Source organism: Rattus norvegicus, chromosome 18 (genome assembly GCF_036323735.1).
Source record: "Rattus norvegicus strain BN/NHsdMcwi chromosome 18, GRCr8, whole genome shotgun sequence".
Lineage (NCBI taxonomy): Eukaryota > Metazoa > Chordata > Mammalia > Rodentia > Muridae > Rattus > Rattus norvegicus.
The window spans coordinates 17,555,203-17,577,186 of NC_086036.1; the positions used below are offsets into that span (position 1 = coordinate 17,555,203).

A 21,984-nucleotide genomic window follows, 5' to 3' on the forward strand; every position below is an offset into this window, starting at 1 on the left:
CTCCTACAGCTGTTAAGTATTTTTGGCAAAGTGACTGAATACAAGGTTACAGCAATAATAACAAGAGCAAAAAATCAGTAGCTCTACTTGATATAAATGACAATGGAGTAAAAAGAGAAATTAGGAAAACAATCCCTCTCACACTAGCCTCTAAGAATATAAAATATCTTGCTGTAAGTCTAAGCAAGCAAGTGAACTACCTTTATGACAAGAACTTCAAATCTTTGAAGAAAGAAATTGAAGACGATCTCAGAAGATGAAAAGATCTTTCATCCTCGTGGATCTGTAGGGTTAACATAGTAAAAATGGCCATCCTACCAAAGAAATCCACATATTCAAGGCAAGCCCATCAAAATTACAACACTATTCTTACAGACCTTGAAAGAACAATTCTCAATTTCATATGGACAAACAAACAAACAAACAAACAAACAAACAACCTAGATAGCTAAAACAACCCTGAACAATTTAAGAACTGCTGGAGGCATCACCATTCATGACTTCAGCTTGTCCTACAGAACTATAGTAATGAAAACCACGTGGTATTGGTGTAAAAGCAAACATATTGATCAATGGAATTGCATAGAAAACCCAGACACAATACAGATATCTGATTTTTGATAAAGAAGTCAGAAATACACATTGGAAAAAGAAAGCATGGTCAACAAATTGTTCTGGTCAAGCTGTAGAAGAATCCAAGCAGATCCATATCTATCAGCCTGCACAAAACTTAAAGTCCAAGTGGATCAAATGCCTGAACCAGATACACTGAATTTGATAGAAAAGAAACTGGGGTATAGCTTTCAATGCATTAGGACAGGAGCTGACTTTCCAAACAGAGTACAGTTAACAAAGGCACTAAGAACAACAATTAATATATTGGGCCTCATGAAATGTTTCTGTAAGGCAAAGGACACTGTCAATAGGACAAAACAGCAGCAGCCTATAGAATGGGAAAAACGTTTACCACCCCACGTCCAATAGAAAAGTAATATTCGAAATACATTAAGGACTCAAGAAACTAGATATTAAAAATTAAATTTAAAAATGGGGTACAGATCTTAACAGAGAACTCAAGAGAGGAATCTCAAAAGACTGAAAATCACTTAAAGAAATATTCAACATCCTTAGCTATCAGAGAAATGCAAATCAAACTACTTTGAGATTCTATATTACACAGATGAGAATGCTAAGATCAATAACTCAAGTGATAGTTCATGCTAGGTGGAACAAGGGGAACGAACACTCTTCTGTTGCTGGTGGGAATGCAAACTTATACAGACACTATCGAAATCAATATGGCAGTTTTCCCAGGGAGCTGGAAATCAATCTACCTCAAGACCCATCTATACCACCCTTTGAAATATACCCAAATGGACACTCCATTTTACTCCAAGGATACTTGCTCAATCATGTTCACTGCAACTTCCTTCATAATATACAGAAACTGGAAACAACCTAGATGCCTGTCACCAGAAGAATGGATAAAGAAAATGTGGTATAGGTACACCATAGAGTATTAAAAACAATGACACCATCAAATTTGCAGGCAGATGGATAGAACAAGAAAAAAAAATTATTCTCACTGAAGTAACTCAAACCCTAGGATGATAAAAATCGGATGGACTCAGTCATAAGATACTCATTAATTAGCAAAGATCATTTTGTTACATGATAAGAAATTTACAATCCATAGATCCAGAGAGGTTAGGTAAAAAGGAAGTGTCAGAAGGGGAGTGACACAAGGATCTTCCTGGGAGGGGGAAATAGATTTTTATAGGCAGACTGGGGGCTAGTGGAAATAAGAGTGGATGGATCAGGGTGAAGAGATGGGCTAGATGGACAAAGTATAGGGAGAGATGGCTGAAATTGGGGAGCTTTTGTTGGGAAGTGAAGAAACCGAGTGCAGTGAGAACTTCCTGGAATCCATGAAGGTGATCCTAATGAGGACTCCTAGTAATGGGGGCTATGGAGTCTCAAGAGGCCTTCTTTTGTTGCCAGGCAAGAGGCAAGGCTTACAGTAATAGGATTGTGTTGTAGTCAATTGAGTTGTTGGCCAAGGGATCCCCATGGAAATCCCTAACAACTCAGGTTGTTGCTCTCCCAAAACTGAGAGTGAGGTCTGATTGCTAAGGAAAACACACACACAAAACTCCTTTTGGTGACTAGGTGGGGCCTTTATTCCTATGTTCTAGTCTCTTTGGTGAGGAAAGTAGTCTGTAGGTTACAGAAAGAAAATGTTGAAACCAGCCCAGTCACACGACCTTTGAGTTCTGATCTTGTCTGTCCTGTCTCTAAAACATGTGAGGACAATGATGGTGCAGAGCTAGTGGGAGTAACCAACCAATGTCTGAATTGACGTAAAGCCCACTACACAAGGAGGAACCCCCTAACTGACACTACGGGTAACTAAGAACAAGAGATTAGATAGCCTATAGACATAGGGTAAAACTGTAGTGGCATAAAAAAGCATTTATAAAAGGGCTCCTAATGACATTCTACTATATTGATACATCAATGCCTTATCCAGTTATCACCAGTGATTGTTCATCTGGTAGCATATTGGAACAGATGCAGAGATCCACAACCAGACATTACATGGAAAGACAGTCTAAATGGGATGTCTCCATCAAATCCTTTCCTTTAGAGCTCAGGAAATCCTAAGGAAGAGGAGGTGGAAAAATCGTAAGAGCCAGAGGAGTCAGTGGACACTAGGAGAACAAGGTCCTGGGAATGTACTAAGGAAGGTACATATGAGCTCATGGAGACTAAAGTCTCAAATATCAGGTGTGCATGAGTCTGTTCTAGTTTTTGTGTGTATGTTATAGCTATCAGCTTAGTACTTTGACAGTGAAAACAAATGTGTCTCTGAGTCTTTTGAGTGTTGTTGGGACTCTGTTCCTTCTGCTTGCTTGCTGTGTCTAATTTTGATATTGATAGTTTTTACTTCATCTTATTATATTTCGTTTTGTTATGTTTGGTTGTTGTTTCTAGGAAGCCTGTTCTTTTCTAATGAGAAATAGAAAGAGAATGGATCCAGAGGGGAGTAGAGGAGATGGGGAGGAATGGGGAAGAACAGAGGGAGAAAAAATTGTAATAAGGATGTATTATATGAGGAAATATTGCTATTGCAATGTCAAGCTTGAGGACAGTCATATGACAAGGTATCACAGGAGGGGGTGGGGCTATCTTCTCAAGCTTTTGCCATACTTTTTTCTTATCAGGTTCATCTACCCAATTAATTTTTACTTCAACTCTACAGCTTATGAAACCGGTGAAAATTCTTCTCAATGCTGATTCTTACTGAGATGAATTTATTGCTTGGTATTCTTAGCTCCCACCTCATTTTTTTCAGTCTAACTTTGGAAAAATAAGATTATTTAATTATATAAGTGTTGGTATTTTTTGTTTTGGTGGTTTTTCTTTTTGTCAAGCAGACACAAGCAGAGCCATGTGGGAAGGGGGGAGGGTGCTCAATTAAGAAACTTCCTCCATCAGATTGAGCTGTAGGCAAGTCTGTGGGACATTGTCTTAATGATTGAGGTTGGAGATCCCCAGCCCACTATGGGTGGTGACTCCCTTGGGCTGGCAGGCCTGAGTAAGCCATAGCTGCACTCCTTTATGGTCTCCGCATAAGTCTCTGCATCCAGATTCCTGCTTGAGTTCCAGCTATGACTTCCCTCAATGATAGACTATAATGTGGGCTCTACAAATAAAACAAATAAATCCTTTTTCGCCCTAAGTTGCTTTTGTTTATGATGTTTGTCATAGCAATAGAAAGTTAACTTGGACAGCATAGCAAGAGGCAATCCTGGTGAGAAATTAGGACAGGCTGCCCTGAACAGGCAGGTTGCTGGAATGCCAGGGTTCCAGAAAATGAAGCAACAAGCCTTTCCCCAGCACACTTCCAATCTTTCCATAAATAAAGAGGGATGCCTCTATTCAAGATAAGCCAGATTTGTGTTGAAGAAGGGCTGACACTGTAGCAAAGAGAGGCAAAGAATGAATTTGAGCATTCTCTAGTCTGAGCTCAAGAACAGACTCTAGAATGATCCCACCTAGTTTACCTTCTGTGCCCAGTTTCTTAGGGATCCCATAAGATTTGGTTTCCCAAGTGAGCCAATTTAGTGAGAACATGTTTTCTCATTTTAATTGCTCCCAGGACTTCCAAAGAGCATGTGATTTTCAGATTACCACACTAAGCTGCTGTCATTCTTGGCAACTGCTGGGGAAGCTATCTCTTGAGCCCAGAGAACTTGCTGTGGGTAGAAATCTGAGCCAGACTTTTAGGAGTTTGGGAGACAGAACAATTTACTAACTTGTATGATATACATAATGGTGGCATCCGTGTTTTTAAAAGAACAAAGGAACAGAGAAGTGGAGATTTCTGCATTGCTGTGTCTCTAGGGTGGAGAAGTTATAGATCCCCCATGTTGAGTGCCTTGCTCCCTACCACAGCCATTCCAATCTGTTGCCTTTCTTATTTCATTTTAACACTTACTACACTCTACAATTATAGTGGGCAGCTTTCTGCTTGTCCATCATTCCCTGTGGAATGTATGTTCAGTGATCATTGAGGTCCTGTTTGTCTCATTGTCTGCAGTTGAATGAAGATAGTTCTCACAAAGGAGACATTCAATGAATGCTTTCAATTTGCCAAGTGAACATCTATATTAGATACCAAATGATGGAACATGACGTCAGCTCTGGCAGTGTCTAGCTTATAGTAGAAAAGCTTCCAGACCCCACTTGCCTTTTAGCTTTGGGCCAAAGGAAGGGCTTTTCATTTTAACCCATGAAGGTTAATGTCTGCAAGTTGGAACAATGAGACAAGATAAACACGAACACAGAATAATCTCGAATTTGGGTTCAATTACAAGTTTCATAAGTAAAAGGTAAGAGAAATAATGTTAACTATACAAGAATTTGTGGGAAAATTATGTCTTTCTACACCTATTATGAGTTAACAGCACAGACAGTAACTACAGAAACATAAACTAACCTTGTACTATAACATCCAGTGACATAAGTTGAACTGGCATTCATTGTGACTGTCAGTTATTTTGTAGTAACCATAGATTTTGAGAGTTAACTTGTCCCAGCATACACACGTAGGATATGGGATAGCTAAATTTATCATACTACAGAAACTGTTCCCAAGGAGTGAGTGCCTCGATGGCCTGTGTGGCTCTGAACACGACTGTGACTTTGTGGTAGAATCCACATTTTAAGATAGACAAAGCCCAAAGAGTGGCTTCATAGGGAAGGCACTTTTATGGTAAGGGATAAAGCAATTGTAGCTTACAGGGAACATTTAAAGAAAAAGGGGCACTTAGTTGCAAAATGATGGGAGGTGGGTGTCATGAATAAGAGGACATGGGATGGAAGGGAGCAAACCTGTCCTGTGTGACTCCACACGACATATTTGAAAGGACAGATGGAAGTTCGAGTGAGACATATTTCAGCTTGACACAAGTACCAACTGTCTGAGGATTAGGGGTGTGGCTTGCGGTTCTTGAACCCACTCCTTCTCTTCCAAGCCCATACAGCCATCTGTCTAAAATACTGGTTTCAGAAGGAAGTCATACTGTCCTCTAAGAGTCTAGGATTATCCAAACGAGTTTAGAGTGTATCTGAAAGAGGTAAAGGCTATATGAACTGATTTAACTGGCGAGTGTTCAAGGGCAGGGTGGGTTTAGCACTCTCTACAGACCTGTCCACCCTTTGATTTTCTGCTGCGGCTGAAACTGGAGCACATTTGATGTCAGAATAAAGACTTGTACTTGTTATGAACATAAAAATCCTTAAAATAATAATAATTCATGGACCATATTCATGTATTGAGTCCGCGTCAGTACATTTTCTCTGCATTTGTACTTGATCCTGACAGCTACCAATTTTTCCACCCCATCTTAAGTGCATTCCTGAGCCAAGACTGTGCTTCTTGTAGCTTTTTCTAAGCCTCTTGTGCCTTAGTGTACACAGACATTATGCATATGAGAGTTACATGTGTGTACTGTGAATAATCCTTAAAGAGTACCAGAGAGAAGAGGAATGAATCTCATGTGACAACAGAAGAGAGGGACTAAGCTGGCTCTAAGTGTATTCATACAGACTGGAAGGAGCCGGGTCTTATCTAGCAAAAGGTGTTTATTTTCAGCTTCCCACCAGTTTCGTGGTGTAGAGAACCTCTGGGAGTGCTAGATGAAACTAGATTCTATGCCATCTCACAGGGTATTCAAAGGGAATATCAACTCTTGGCATAAGACTTGACAAGCTGCTTCCTCTGAAATTGTCCTTCTGTGGTTCTGAAACCCTACAGTCAGAACACTGGCATCCAAGTTCTGCGTTTTCCTAGATGTTCTACAAGCCGTTCAGCTCCTGGAGTCATTTGGATGGGAGTCCTCACCCACTAGATATCAGTGGCCTGCTGCTCACTCTCTTTCCTGCCAGGTACCACCTTATGCTATAGTGTGCTTCGTTATTCACACCTCTGTAATTATACTCTGCACTGCATAGAGGAGGAAACTGAGGCTAGCAGGTTTAAATACCTCTTCTACACAACTAGTAAATGATGGAGTCTGGATTTGACTTCAGAATCTGTTCTCTTAACAAAGCAATACCATTTTTCAGACCCTCTAACTATAAGAATCATTGGCTTCTCAGTTCCAGAGGAGCTCTGGGCTTAGTATAAGAATGCTGTAGGTTGAGGGTGATGGTTAACAAGATGGTAAATGTGAATTGAACCTGATTCTGACCATATGTCTGTTACTAATTTAAATTTTCTTCAGATGGTCAAGGTAATCCTGAATGATATTAAGGTCACAGATAACGTTTTATTGTTTTCCTCAAAGTCAACTGAAGCAGTGTCATTCACTAACCTATGCATTTGCATCTCCAGTCTTCTTCTTTCCCTTCTTCTCTTCTCAGGTATCCAGTTAGTTCTCCATATTTTTGTGAGCCTGATACTGTGCTATGCACAAAAACAAAATGAATGAATTTCAATTTATATCCTCAGGGACCCTGCAACCTGGAAAGAGACTTAAAAAATAATTACTATTCTTTGTGGCTATGGCTAAAGAGGAAACATTTTTCCAACCTGGAGCTCTAGAGAGCAATCTTTGGCAGGGAACTAAGTAAGTATACAATGGGAAAGAAGTATTTTGCGTTAAAATAAGTTTAGAAAATCCTGTTAAAGAAAATTAAGTGGATTTTCTTCTTACTGGGAAATTTTCATACCTGTCTAACTGCTAATGAGCCACATGGATCTCTAATAAAGGGAAGGAGCATACTTTCTTTCTTTTTTTTTTTTTTTTGGTCTTTTTTTTTTTCGGAGCTGGGGACCGAACCCAGGGCCTTGTGCTTCCTAGGCAAGCGCTCTACCACTGAGCTAAATCCCCAGCCCCGGAGCATACTTTCTAAACCTACTTGAACTTGGAACCTTCTTTTCATTGACACACTTAAATATTTTTCATTTTTTCTAGTCATTTACAATCTACGTACTCACTTGTTCTTCCATGCATCCATCATCCATACACCTACCAAACTACCCATTACTCCCTGAATACTCACCGTGCACTAGATATTGAGCCAAATACATCCCGATATCCAACAGGAAAAAGATGTGCATGGCATTGCTGTGAAAAGACATGTGACCATGACAAGTCCTTTAAAGGAAAATATTTAATTGGGACTAGCGTATGGCTCAGCGGTTTAGTCCATTATTATCATGGTGAGAACATGGACGCATGCAGGGAGCCATGGTGCTGGAGAAGGAGCTGCGAGTTTTACATCTGGATCACCACATAGCAGGAAGAGAAAGTCTTGGGCTTCTGAGACCCCAAAACCTCCCCACACAATGACACATCTCTTCCATCAAGGGCACCTACTCTAAAGGCCCTCCTCCTAATAGTGCCATTTCCTAAGCACCAAGCATTTAAACACATGAGCTTATGGGGGTCTTTTCTAGTCAAAGCACCACAGCATTGTCGCTGGGAGAAAAAAGCATCAGGGAAGCAAGTAAATGTATGACATTATCTGAGTGTAGTAAGACTCACGGAGGAGATAAACATGTTGCTAAAATGAGAAGCAGAAGCCAGGTGATCCATTTAAGCAATATTTGAGAAAGCCACTCTGATTAAAATACGTTCACTGCAAGTACCAAAGGAAGAGGGTAGGCCAGTTTTACAGTGAGTGGAAGAGCTGTCCAGGAAGGGGAAATGGCAAGTGCCAAGTCCCTGGATAGCAGAAAGCTTTGGCAAGCTCCAGGAGTTGAGAATCCTCCAGGAGTGTATGGACTTTTTTTTTCTTTAGGCAGAAGGCTGGACTCAACACATTAAAAATACTATCATGTCAGCCTCATAATGTTGGGGGATTGGAGACTGGCAGCATTAATTCCGAGCTCAAGGGGAGCTGGCTCTTTAAGTGCCCACAGTGATGAACTCTCACAAGGATTTTCTTTTTAGGTAAAAGGTCACCTTTAGTTCCAAACAACTGACTAAAGTACTGCTTGTGACATTTCTCTTTCATATGAAATGAGGATCAATAGAAATTAAACACATGCTTGTGTTTTGTGTGTGTGTGTGTGTGTGTGTGTGTGTGTTGTTTTGTTGTTTTTGCTTTGTTTTGTTTTTTAAGGAAAAACTGCTTTTAGAGGTACAATTGTCAGTGTGAATGATTGAAGGAGATGACCTCAGCTCCTTCCTATACTTGGGTGACACGTCTTCAGGGAGAACTGACAAAGAAACTAGTTGCTTACTCTTGCCTCTGTGGCCATGGAGGGAATGTGGCTGACCCTGATCCTTGAAGCTTGGCTGCTTTGCTCCTAGAGATTTCATCTTTCAATTCTTCCCGCAAGATTAAGCATCCCCAAACAACACTTTTTATGGTCTGTGCCCTGGTTCAAGGAGTTAAAATGGATCTTCTTTACTGTCAAATCAACTGAAAAGCTCTCAGCTAGGCATCAGGACTATCTATTAAGGCATTATCGCCATTGGCTTCTCCTGACTGACCTGCCTTCCCTTTGCCCTCTTCTCCTAATACACACATGAAAGAAAGGGAGTGAGGAAGGGGGAGAGGGAAAGAAAGACACAGAGAGAGAGGGCGAGAGACAGAGAGAGAAAAAGAGAGAGAGACAGAGAGACAGAGACAGAGAGACAGAGACAGAGAGAGATAGAGAGAGAGACAGAGACAGAGAGACAGAGACAGAGAGAGAGGGCGAGAGACAGACAGAGAGAGAGAGAGAGAGAGGGAGAGAGAAGAGAGAGAGTTGTTTTCTTTTACTCATGTCATATCCACAAAAGAATAAGGAAGATGGACTTTGGATATCCAGCTCAAGTCCCGGTGTCAATTTGTAGTTTTCTTTCTTCCTCTGGTGAACTACACTCTGTCTTGAAGATCTTCAGCATCTTAATCTGCATTCACAGACAGCAATGATATTTGTGAAGCAATCATGGTCCTGGTTACCTCAAGCTGTCAGAACTGAACTGTTTGCAACACCTTCCAAACTAACTTTAGGAAATGCTTCCTCCTCCGGAACCTGATTCTTCCTTCCTTCTTGCCTTTTGAAAGACCCTTGCTCTTTCAAAAACAAAGCAGTCTTTCTCATATTCCCTCCCTCATTTGAATTTCCTGGTAATTAGCTAGATATAGTTGCCAGTTACAGTGGAAAGATTTGGCACTGGGAAATGGCTCTATCAGTAAAGGGCATGCTACAAAAACATAAGAAAAACAAAGTACATAAATAAATATTAAAAAATAAAAAGCAAGGTTGAAGAACATTAAGAATCCAGAGTACATCACGTGCTAGCTCTTGCAGAGCTCCCACCACAGCCATTGTGACCCTCCCAATCTTACAGATCATCCGTGTACTCTGTCTCCTTTGCACTGTACTATTCCAAATTCCAAAGTGCAGTGGGGGATGGGCTACTCAGGCCCCTTTCCTGGTGTTGCTATAGTTGGAGAAATGGAGCAAAATGTTGACTTCGGTGCTTAGGCCTCCTAGGAAGATGGTCTGGAAGGTGTACTATGGTGTGGTCACAATTTTGCCCCAGACTCCAGCCTAGGTTTGATTTTTCATGGATGCTCGTTTCTCTGGAATCTCAGGTTGAAAGTTTGACTCTCAAAGCTATGGTGTTTAGATGCAAAGGCCTTTGGGAAGTGATCAGACCACTGTGGTTCTGCTTTGCAAGTGGGCGTATGTTCCTGGAAAAAGTGGCCAGATGGAGGCTCCCGTGCTTCTTGTGTGAGGATGGAGTCAGGCATTTTCTGTGTGAAGAAGTAAGATCCATCCAGACACTGGGTCTGCTGGCAACTTGATCTTAGATCTCACATCTTTCAAACTGGAGAAACACAGATGCTTGCTGGGTTTTTTTCCCCCTTTGGATTGCTCAGTATATAATACCCGCAGTGGAACAGTCCTTGCAGCAAGGCTCTCTGTTTATTACAACCACTAACAAAGAACCGAAAGAAGGGGTTGAGACTTAGTAAGGATGGATCAGGGGAGAAGTGTTCTTGTATTCCTCCAGAAAAATGTCATTAAGAGCTCAGTTACACTGTGCCACAAGATCACTCTGAACAGCAAAAACGACCAGGAAATAGTCTGTGAAAATGACTTTCCCCCTTCCCTGGGTTAAATTAGAATTCTGTTTGTAGGATGGCAGTAATAACTGAAAGGCAGCTATATCCTGTACTCCTCTTAGGCACTGGCCTGCTTCCATGGGAAAAGCTGTTAACTTGGAGAATCACTTTTAACCTATGTGGGACTTGATATAAGGACTTCCTAAGCTCCAGCCACAAATAAAGGCCTATGTCAGTCATCTCTTACCCTGACATCAGTGAGATGCTATATCCCTATTTGCTGACAGGATGTCAGTCAGATGCACCCTGCCATCAGCCTACTCTGTCACAGGGAAGGACCTCAACTTTCTTGTTATTTGACCATAGATACCAATTTTAGCTTCGCAAATATATAATTTCCAGAGGGCATAGACCATCTTTAGTTATAGAAAGAATGATCTGTTATTTGGGCTACAGATAATTACTTCCTAATTCTGACTAATTAACCCCTAAGGCTAACTACCCACAGATCCTAAGCTGTGACCCAAGGTTACTCTATAATCACAATCACATAATTTTTACCTTGTTCTCATCACTACTGGACTCTTTCCTTGGTCACCAATAGCTCTGACAAAATATACATGTACACCCTGTTCCTAAAGGGAACCAAGGCTTCTAACTTCAGTCAAGACTCAGGCTCTAACCATAAATTTGAAAGATTGCAAGAACCAGCAACAGATCTTTTTGATGAACAGTTTAAACACACACAGATGCTATGAACCTGACACCTTCCAACTCAGGTACTTCTTTCTCATCCCCAGCAAGTAACGCACCATGGTTTGTGTTTCGTCACGACCACATTTACTCTCCTGCCCTTCTCCTCTTCTCCCTGAAGCACAAAGGCATTGCTGTTTCCTATTGTCTGCATACATGGTAGGCTGTGGCTCCAAACTGTGAGGGCTGTTTTGAAAAAGATTAACCGTTATAAGTCTGACATTCCACCACACATAAAACTTAATACAAATTCATTGTACACAAACATCTCTCAAGTGGACACATTTCTCAAATTGTTTCATATGCAGTTATTTCTAATTCTTTAAAATGCAAGGTATTCATTTACCAGTTCATATATGTTTATATGATGTGTTCGGACATATTCAACCCTATTCTCTTCTATTCCTCTTCCTTATCACCCATTTCTCTCTCTCTCTAAGTCCCCTCCCACTTCCCTGTCTTTTTATTTGTATTTTATTGAGTTTAACAAAAGCATCCAATGTAGGCGTGGGCTAACTGGAGCATGGGGCTTTTACTGGTGGCTCGACACTCCACCTCCCAGCATCCATCAACTGTTAATAGTTTCCCATGGAAGCAGGGAGCTTCATGAACTTCTTCATCTTTATCCATCAGCAAGTGTTGACAGACCTAGTCTTGTGAGTGTTTTCTTAGTTGTTAAGTGAGTAGACATCAGTAGTGTAATATATCTATATTTTTGAATTTATAGACTTCCTGTTGGTCATTATTGATTTTGTACATTTTTGTTGCCTTGTAGCAAGTGTTATTTGGTAGCTACTAAATTAGCTGTAGGGCCATAGTAGCCCTAAGTTCTGGTCACAAACTCTTTTATAGTAGGAAGGCTCTAGTCATGAGAGAAGCTGTCCCAGAAGTGGAAAATGATGACGCAGAGCATAGCCATTAATAGTATTAATAGGTAGAATTCTGCCTGCTGACAATATGTCCTGTTACCACTGCTTCATGACTCAAGGCTTAATAGCAAAAACAATGAGTTCAAACAGCTAATGTTGTGCATATGAAGACTCTAAAATTATGTGGGATGCCCTTGCCCACTATTGGTCTGGTTAAGGTGACATTTCACCTGAAATAGAAAGCACAGTCCATAGCCATGGTTGCCAAAGGATGCCAGCAATCTAGCCAACTTTGTCACTTGAAGTAGTTCAGAGAGGTGAGAGAAACCCGAACCGTATCTTGTATGTGGCAGAAGATTCCAGGTCGACCTGTCCTGGAGAGAACAGGTCCTGATCCTCAACTGGCTTGCCTTTGGGTGGTGACCATACTGAAGATTCTGTGTGCTGGTATGAAGATTAAGTAGCTGGTTTATATTTGAGTGTTGAGATTTTAGAAGCATTTGGCATGATTAATGTTGAGTAAAGTAACAAAAACAGCAGCTTCAGCAACTCTGCGTTGCCTTTAGAGAGGGATGCTCAAACCCCTTGGCAGATATCCAAGTTCCTGTCCGTCATATTCTAGCCTGTTTTGACAACCACATCTTCCTCTATTCTAGTGAAATCTTCTCCAGTCAGACTGAACTTCTTGCTGCTTCCCAACAGCCCACATGTTTCCTGTTTCTTTGCATCTGTTCATATTCTTCTCCACTCTTGGAATGCTCGTTCCACCTCTCTCTGTGCACAAGCCATCCAACTTCAGCATGATAATACTTAGGATAAACTGGAATTTCAAAGACGCTAGAGGAACTTAAAAAGTTCCAAGGTCTGCTTAGATACAAAACAAATGAAATATTTCTTCAGTTGACTGGGATTGTGTGTGTGTGTGTGTGTGTGTGTGTGTGTGTGTGTGTGTGTGTGTGTGTACGTACTTGGGTATGTGTGTCTACGTGTGTTTGTGTGCACAAGTAAAAAATTCATGTGTGTGCCCGTGCATGTGGAGGCTAGACTTCAATCTCAGGAGTTGTTCCTCAGACACTGCCTACTTTGTTTTCTGAGACAGGGTCTCTTACTGGGCACTAACCAATTAGGTGAGATTGCCTAGCCAGAAAACCTCAGAGGTCCTTTTGTCCTATCTCCATAGGGCTGAGACTATAAGCATGCACCAGTTGCCCAGTGTTTTCCATGGCTGCCTAGGTCTGTACTCAGGTCCTCACACTTGCATGATAAGCACTTTACTCTAGTCATCACCTCAAAAGCATGAATAAAATCTTGGTGGTAGAATGTTTCTGAATGTCTTCCAGCTGGAGGAGGAGGAAGAAGAGAAAGAGGAGGAGGGACAAACCTAACTCTGACCTAGTGTATTTGCTATGGCTTATGTCACTCACAAGGAAAGCTTACTAGAAGCAGATTGAGCAAAATCACTCATGTATTTTCTTACTAGAGCTTGCAGATTCAACAGTGGAAGACATTTATTTTGATTTGAATTTCTCCGGTTTTTTAGATACCATTTTCTCTCTCAAACTAGGTCATTTGAATTATCTGCTGATAGTTCAAATCTGTAGATAATTTGCTTTTACTCACATTCCTAAGAACTAATTACCTGTACATATAAAATGATGAAATCTCATTATATTTTCTTTTAAAACTCTGACACGCATTTAATTACATTAGTCAATTATTACCGTACATGCCGAGGATTTGCTATTGACCAGCTCGTGCTGGAATATTTACAGCACAGATGTGTTACTTTAATTAAACAAATGTGATTACACACATATCAATTTTTATTTAGCTTCAAAGCCCAGAATCTAAAAGTGATGTAGTTGGCAGAGCTGCATGGTGCGGTGCTGCTTCCCAGGAACTCAGAGAGAGGCCCTTCACTCCTGGAACACTGCCTGCTGTTCAGAGCAAGGAACTTCAGCCACAAGTGGGCTTTCTGGGTGTGTAAGTGCCATTGAGTGGACTTAAGCAAGAAACAAACAAACTGGCTGTGAATCTTCTTTGCACGTCTTAACTTTCCTCTCTCCTTGGTTGAAATGAGGTACCAGGCTTGAAGGACCTTTAAGAAAACTAATCTAAATTGAGAATGGGAGCTGATTTGGAATGGATACTTGGTTAAATAGGCCAATGGGTATTTGTGTTTAGACTCAGGAGTGAATTAGGACACTGGAATATTGGACTTGATCTCTTGGTCTACTGTTTCTCCCCAACTCTAACTGCTAAGCTGTGAGTTTAGAATTCAGTATGGGTGTCGCTTGGTGCCTAGACACAGTCAAGTGTGTTTGAGAACAATCCAAAGACTTAGTTAAAAAGTCTGAATGCATTTTATACACTGGTAAGAGACAAAATTCAGTGCGATTCCAATTATGACACATATTAGGCACTAAGCAAATAATGTGGACATGCTGCAAACCAATACATTAGTCAACAAAGACTTACTGGTGCTGGCTGCAGGGAAGAGAAGGTGTTTGTATCTGGAGGGTCGTCTGGTTGTTTCTTACACAGGGACCAACAATACTGCTTCTCAAGCAGGTGTTTGTTTTCTCTCTGGGATGCAGAGTTATGGCACCTGAAGAGCTAATCCAATTGGTCAAGTTAATCAAGGGTTCTCCTTAGACACTTCCACTCCTTCCAGGTCTCTTGGATACAGGCAGTCTCTCTGAGGATGATGTCGAGGGGCAGATGGATTGTGATACATCCAGATTCTTAATTTTTTTCTGAGCATGGGGACCTCCCAGAAATGCTGAAGTGACTTTTGTGAAAGGAGACACAGGGGTAATATTTTTTGTTTGTTTGCTTGTTTGTTTTATTCCTTTTTTTTTTCCTTTCCAAAAAAGGAAGAGGTTAGTGATTAATCTTTATTGCCAGTTTGACTATACTTAGAATCACTTAGAGGATGTTTCTAAAGAGATTCGTCTTGAATGTGGGGAGGATGGCACCATCCTGTGGACTTGGATCTGAGACTGAATAAAAGGGTGAAAGTGAGCTGAGCACCGCCAATCATCTCTGTCTGCTTCCGGGTTGTGATTGCCGTGTGACCAGTTGCCATGTACCGTATCGAACTAGGAGCTAATACAAACATTTGCTTTCTTCCTTGGATTGTTTCAGTCAGTTATTTTGTCACAACAACAAGTAGCTAACACAGAACTTATTCCTGAGGTAATGTGAGCTGAATGCATGGGTCATACGCAGCACCAAAATAGCTTGCTTCTGTTGCTTTCAGGTTTTTTGAAACAAGGTCTTTCTGGTAATTCAAGCTCCCTCACATCCACAATGTTCATGCCTCAGCTTCTAGGACACTGAGATTACTGGTTTGTGTAGGTATGCTTTGGGGAGATACTGTACTGTTCCATTTGGTTTTAACCTCCTTTCATGAAAGGTCCTTGTCTAACAGTGACAAAAAAATCCGTGTCACTATGTCCTTACAGGGATTGTGAACCATATATAGGTGACATCTGGAACACAGTAAGTCCTTGGGAAATTGCTGATGATTGCACTGGTAGTAAGAGAGTTGATATGTCTTAGCTATGGTCTATTCACCTCACCTGCTCTTTTTTTGCTTATATCATGCTGGATAGCATTGGGCTAGTTCCACCTCAGGAAGAAAATCCATGAAGGCAATTGCCCGGGTTTTTAAAGAAAGTTCATCTGTTTCAGTTCCCCTGAAGTAAACTGCACAAGAATGGTGACCTATTAGTAAGAGATTTAGGAGTCATGTCTCTTTCTTATTTTCAAGATCAATGTTTCTAACACTGCATTTTGTAAGGAATGAAAGGCATGCATTACCCCCAGAGAACATACTTGAGAAGGGGAATGTGGGGAGGGGGAGAGGGAGACAATGATTAACCCAAACCAGGAGTGCAGAGCATCTCTGTTTGCTCAAGCTGTGCATTGTTGGGATGCTCTCACAATATGGTTGCCTTCCTGAAAGCTCTTAGATTATCCTACCAAAGGGGTCACCATGTTTTTTTTATGGAGTAGACTTGGGGTTTTCAATCCTTATGGATGGAAATATTGATCTTCTTATTCACGGAGGGTGACACATTGATTTTCTTACCCACTGGAGGCTGAAGCATTGATTATTCTTTTATCTAGTAAGGATTGAAACATTGACACCCCCTTATCCATTGGCGGCTGAAGTTTTCATTAGATTCCTCTCCCTTTAATAAGAGTACCACACAAATATTATAATTTTTATGTGTGCCAAGAAGTAGGCAAGCTGGGGCATTGGTCTAATTAAGAGCTATTTCATGGGGTAGTTTCAGCTTTAGCATTGTCTTAGTATATCAAGTATTCTTAATCTGACATATTATTTGAGCTTCATTTTTCCCATTAGCAAAATTGGAATCATTCTGCAGCAAAACCCTGCAGTTTTGCTATAAGGAGTCATTGAGGCCATGCAGGATAGTGTCTGAAACTTCACAGGTCCTCCGTACTGGGAGCCGAATGCATCACATTCATTTAGGGAACTGATGGGATTTTATTCTTTAAGGAAAACAATGGGTTTCTGACTTTCTGCTATACTCACAGTTAGTTGCTAGACAGAGTCAGAAGCTAGCAGTTAAGTTTAGGCTTTGGTAGTTTCCTTTTTAATTCTGTCTGCTCAGTTCTACACCCCAGCTCCACCCAGCTCCCAGATGTTGATCTCACTTTTTTTTTCCAACTAAGACTGATTGTTATTAAAGTTACTTGTAGGAAGAAACACACAAGCACACACAGCCAGGCTTGGAGTTACTTACCTAAAAACAAGTTCTTTTTCCTTCTGCTCCAGTTCTTCAGCCTTCCCCAAAGCAGGGGTGTGGAGAAGAATCAGGGTTTACATGGTGTGTGCTGAGGCAAAGGGATCCTGAACAAGTTACAGACAAGTGGTATCCCTCCATTGTGCTCCATCAGGGCAGCTTCAGGTCACCTGGGGGAGGTCCAGTCCACAGGGAGCCCTGGGTTTCTCCCTCTCTGTGGGGTGGGTCAGTGCAAGTTGAACCCAGCATTGTGGGGGTGAGGGCTGGGCTGCTGGCCCACTGTACTTCATTATGTATTCCTTCATTGTTTCCTATGCAAATTAAGTTAATGAGAATTAGGAACATAATGGAGCCCATTCACCGTTCTAGTCGCTGGAAAATGGGTTTGACTACCAATTTTCCATTACAGCTGTTTTGTAATTACCGTGGAATACTCTGAATTCTAATGGAGACGCTGAGCTGCCTCACAGCCTCTTGACTACTTCTTTTGGAAGGTGAGAGAGAGAGAGAGAGAGAGAGAGAGAGAGAGAGAGAGAGAGAGAGAGAGAGAGAGAAAGAGACTTTGGCTTTGGTGATGGTGACCTGAACTTTAATAGATTGTTAGATTAGCTACAAGGCTGGGCCCCAGTTATCCCTTGACTTGTAAGAAAGCAAAGGAGTATAGGGTCACAGTTAGGAGCAGTCCTATGAGCAGCCCAGAGTCAAAGCTTGCTGCATTCTTTATCTTGTCTCACCCAAGACTCCATAAAACATCTCACCCATACAGCGCTGAGTTTGGAATAGAAGATTATAGTGGCCGTCATAGTCTGTTCAGTTGGTTAAAATGCATTGCCAAAATTTTCACAAAACTCCCATCTGAGTCACCAGATAATATCAGGAAGTCAGGGTCTCCTCTTAAGGGTTTTAATCTCATTAATGAACGAATTTAAATATAAACTCAAAATGAAACTAGGAAGACAATTTTATCAGAGTTTGAAAGCACACCCTATGGTAGGTAAGCTGTAAATCTCAGGAGATGACCAAAGGGATGAGAGAAGGGGAAAAAGCCAAACTGTTTGAATTAAGCCAGCCTGGACACCAGCCACCGGGCAGATAAGCAAACACAGGAAGAGAGGGGAGTGTTGGTTAAGTAAAGAAGCTCAAAGTGCTAGAGCTGACAATGCCTAGAACAGAAGTAAAAGGGGGAAAAAAAGACACATTGTGTTTTATCAAAGTAATTCAGAGAAGTGTGCAGAATTGCTAAGTGACATGGCTGTGATGTTTGTTGTATTAGGGAGAAGGAGTTCTGGGAAGGAAAGTTTGCCTCGTTAGCATTAGCATGCTTGAACTTGCCTTCCTAAGGAGATTCTACCCTTCTGTATGGTTCATCCTGAGCCAGGTCACTAGTCAGGCCAGGTGGAATGTTGTCTCCACCTGGACCGGAATTCACCCTCTTGAACCAGAAGGAATAGTGGGCCTTTAATGATGTTGTTTCAAATGTTCTATGAACTGGGTGCCTTAAAACAGAGGAAAGTCATGCTCCTTCTAAGTCCAAGATCAAGAGGTCAATAGATTTGGTGTCTGGTGCATGTGAGCTTCTTGGATGTGAAGAAGCCCTCCGGGCCTTCTTTCACCTGGCCTTACTCATACCCACAAGTCACTAATTATCTCTAAAGGCGCATCACCAATTACCACATATGATTCGAGGGTCATCACATAATTGGAGGAAAAAAATATATAACATTCTGGCATGACCTCCTCAAATTTATACACATCTCACATGCTATTAATTCAAAAGCATTAAAGTCCAAAATATCATCTAAATATCATCCAAATCAGAAATGGGTGAGATGGGAAATCTGAGTCATCCTTCGTGAGATTTCCTCTCTAGTTATGAACCTGTGAAATCAAGCATGTTGTTGGCTTTCAAAATATGGTAGTGCAACAGACACTGGGCAGAAAATTCATTTCTAAATGAAGGAAATAGGAAAAGAAGAAAAAGTAACAGGTTCTCAGCAAATCCAAAACCCAACAGGGCAAATTGCAGGAGAGCTTATGGCTCAATGACCTAATGAGGTAAGAAACATTAACTTCAAATCCAAAGGGAGCACATTTAAACACAAGGAGGTAAAAAAAATTCCTGTTCAAGGTGGCACAGCCAGGGAGTGGGAGAGTCAGGCCTCAAAGCTGGTGGTCTAGTTTGACAGGTCATGTCTGGCACCCTTGGAAAATGTCTCTGGGGATGGAGATGGGGGTTGGAGGTAGACAAAAAGGTAGAGGAAGAGGGAGAGAGGGAGAAGGAGAAAGACTACACCACAGAAGAGAAAAACTGGTCTTATAATGCTGGGTAATAGGTGTCCATGTGCAAGGCTTAAAATGGTACAAAATCTCTCAGGAAAGGCATATGAGACACTGTGGGCCAAACCATGGGCATAGGAGAAGGCACAGAGACAACGCCTTAAAAATCGGATGAAATAGGATGGAAATGAGTGGTTGCTTACCTCTCTCTGGCATTCTCCTCACTTTCCATGATCTGGCTTTGGGAATTTGTCTGTGTGGTGGTTTGAATGAAGAGGGATCCCACTGGCTCATACATTTGAATGTTTGGTTTCTTAGTTAGTGGTCTGTTTTGGGAAGATTGCATAGTATGGCATGCTGGGAATGGAGTTTAAAAGCCCACATCAGGTTCAGTCCACCTCTGTACTCCCCACTCTTCCTCCGTTCCCCAACCTACTGATTGTGGATAAGGGATAAATCTCAGCTCTTGTTTCAGCGTCCTGTCTGCCTGCCTGTTGCCATGGTCCTCTCCATGATGATCATGGACTAAACTTCTGAGACTGCAAGCAAGCCCTCAGTTAAATGCTTTCATTTATAAGTTGCTTTGGTCGTGGTATCTCTTCACAGTAAAAGAAAAGTACCCAAAACAATCTGGAGGTGAGACTTCTGCAGAGCGACCTCAAGACCAGAACAAGAGGGTCAGGGTCTGAGGAAGAAGGTAGTGAAACTTCAAAACTCTACAATTAAAAAAGGAAGGGTGTATTTCCAGTTGATTCTCTAGGAAGTATAGCCTAAAATAAGAAGCTCACCAGGAGATGTCTGAAGGGGCTTGAACAGGGACTGGCTTCACCTCCACACACATTTTCTAACTGGGGTTTTTCAAAACTATCAAGTCCTGGTTCTATTTATTTAATGTGTGTGTGTGTGTGTGTGTGTGTTTGTGTGTGTGTGTGTGTGTGTGTGTGTTTGTGTGTGTGTGTACAATGTAGAGACCAGGGGACAATCTAGGGTGGTATTTCTTGGACTTGTGCATCTTGATTTTTGAGACAAGGTCTCCACTGGGACCAGGGCTATTGATTGGGTTGTGCTAGCTGGCCAATAAGCACCAGGAATTCTGGCTCTCCAGAACTGGGATGATAAGAAGCCTTCACTATGGCCAGAATACTTTACTCGGGCTTGGGATTCCATCTCAGGTCTTCCTGCTTGCACAACGTGAGTGTTACCTACATCTCTGCCTATCCTTTTGGTTAGTAATTCTTCCCTGTCTCTCTTTACAACATAAGGAGAAAGAAGAGACCTGGTGATGCTGTCAGCATTACTTAATCACAATAGCTGGGTAGCCAGGTTCATATCATTGAAGTTGTCTATTCCTGTACACATATAGAAAATGACAGAGCTTTCTGCTCCTGTACCCAAGACCTGCTAAGCTCCACGGTCTAGAGTATGACCCTCAGCACCATCTGAGTCCCTTCTGGTAGTATTCTTAAGGTCTATTATCTCTCCAGGGAAACTTACCTATCTCTTCTGTGCTTCTTAGAATGCTTCTAGCCTCTATCCAGTGCCTACTCTCACGTTTTTAGGTGTTTATTTCAGCAGTACACATTTGTGGTACCAAATCCTATACTCTTGAGGCTCAGGAGAGAAGGGAGACTTGTAAGAACATGCACATATTTGTATGTTAGAAGATTTACTGCCACGTCACAAAACCATGGGAACTGATGAAGTGGTCTTTATGATGTTCTAAGTTTCCTCATGGGCTGTTGATGATCACATCTCTAAAGTAAGTAGTTGGAAAGGAAACTCATTTTTACAAGAGAACCCATAAACACAGGTTGAAACATCACAACATGGATTAACCCTTTTTGCCAATTACCTCAGTGATAGGATTACCACATAGAAGACAGAGCCCTCCATCTTGGACCTAATCTTAGAACGGTACAAAGTGGCACTGAGGAAAGGGAGAAAAACTAGCCACTCAGCACCCATCTTATGTGGTTGTAATGGACCAGCCAGCCAGCATTACACTTAAACTGTCCAATAGATCCTTGTTCTTTTCTACCTCTTTATGTCTTGAATTCATACATCAAATCTGTGTGTTCTCCTTATTAGAATTAAGGAAGGAAATCTGTATAGTTAAGCCTACTCAGTGGACACATTATGCAGGCAGCACACTCAGACTGTGTTTGTACAACCACAGTTCATCAGTGTTGTTCATGTAACTCACTTTTTCCTGGAGGGCTTTCTTCTTGTCTTCTGTCCTGCCCTGTTTGCTTAGCATCTAGGCAGTGACCATTCCAGGCTCTGATACTCTTACTTTAGCATTAGTCACAGCCATGACCTGCATTCATTTATTTAAGCATCTATCTCCTCTACTAGCTTTTAGGTACCTTAACATAATAAACCACATATTTCCTCATACATCCCTATAAGTTAATGCCTGGTACATACAAAATGCTTTAAATTTGAATGAGTGGAAACAATCACTATTTTTTTCTTAGTGTGTTTGCATAAAATAATGTTCTAACTCACATGATGTTGGTGAAGGTGAGCTATCCTGAGGTCTCATCTTTGATGAGTATATTATGGGAGTTCTGGAACCCTGGGCCTAGCTAGCCATGTATGTGTTAAAGGGTCATCGAGTTCCCTATACTATTGACCCTAAACCATGCCAACATATTCTTCCAGAAACCATCCAGGTCAAGGAGTCATCGAGATCTTGTTCTGATGGGTGACAACTTCCGAAGCAAACA

The 21,984-nt window shown here is 41.4% G+C and overlaps 1 long non-coding RNA gene across 1 annotated transcript; it reads right to left on the minus strand.

The window, feature by feature from the left end:
* Positions 1 to 7,968: 7,968 nt before the first annotated feature.
* Positions 7,969 to 17,205, minus strand: LOC103694180 (uncharacterized). The gene is made up of 3 exons (XR_005496213.2): positions 16,979 to 17,205; positions 14,679 to 14,816; positions 7,969 to 11,517 (listed from the first exon to the last, which is right to left on the minus strand). It is a non-coding gene; the product is annotated as an uncharacterized LOC103694180 (long non-coding RNA).
* Between the last annotated feature and the right edge of the window lie 4,779 nt (positions 17,206 to 21,984).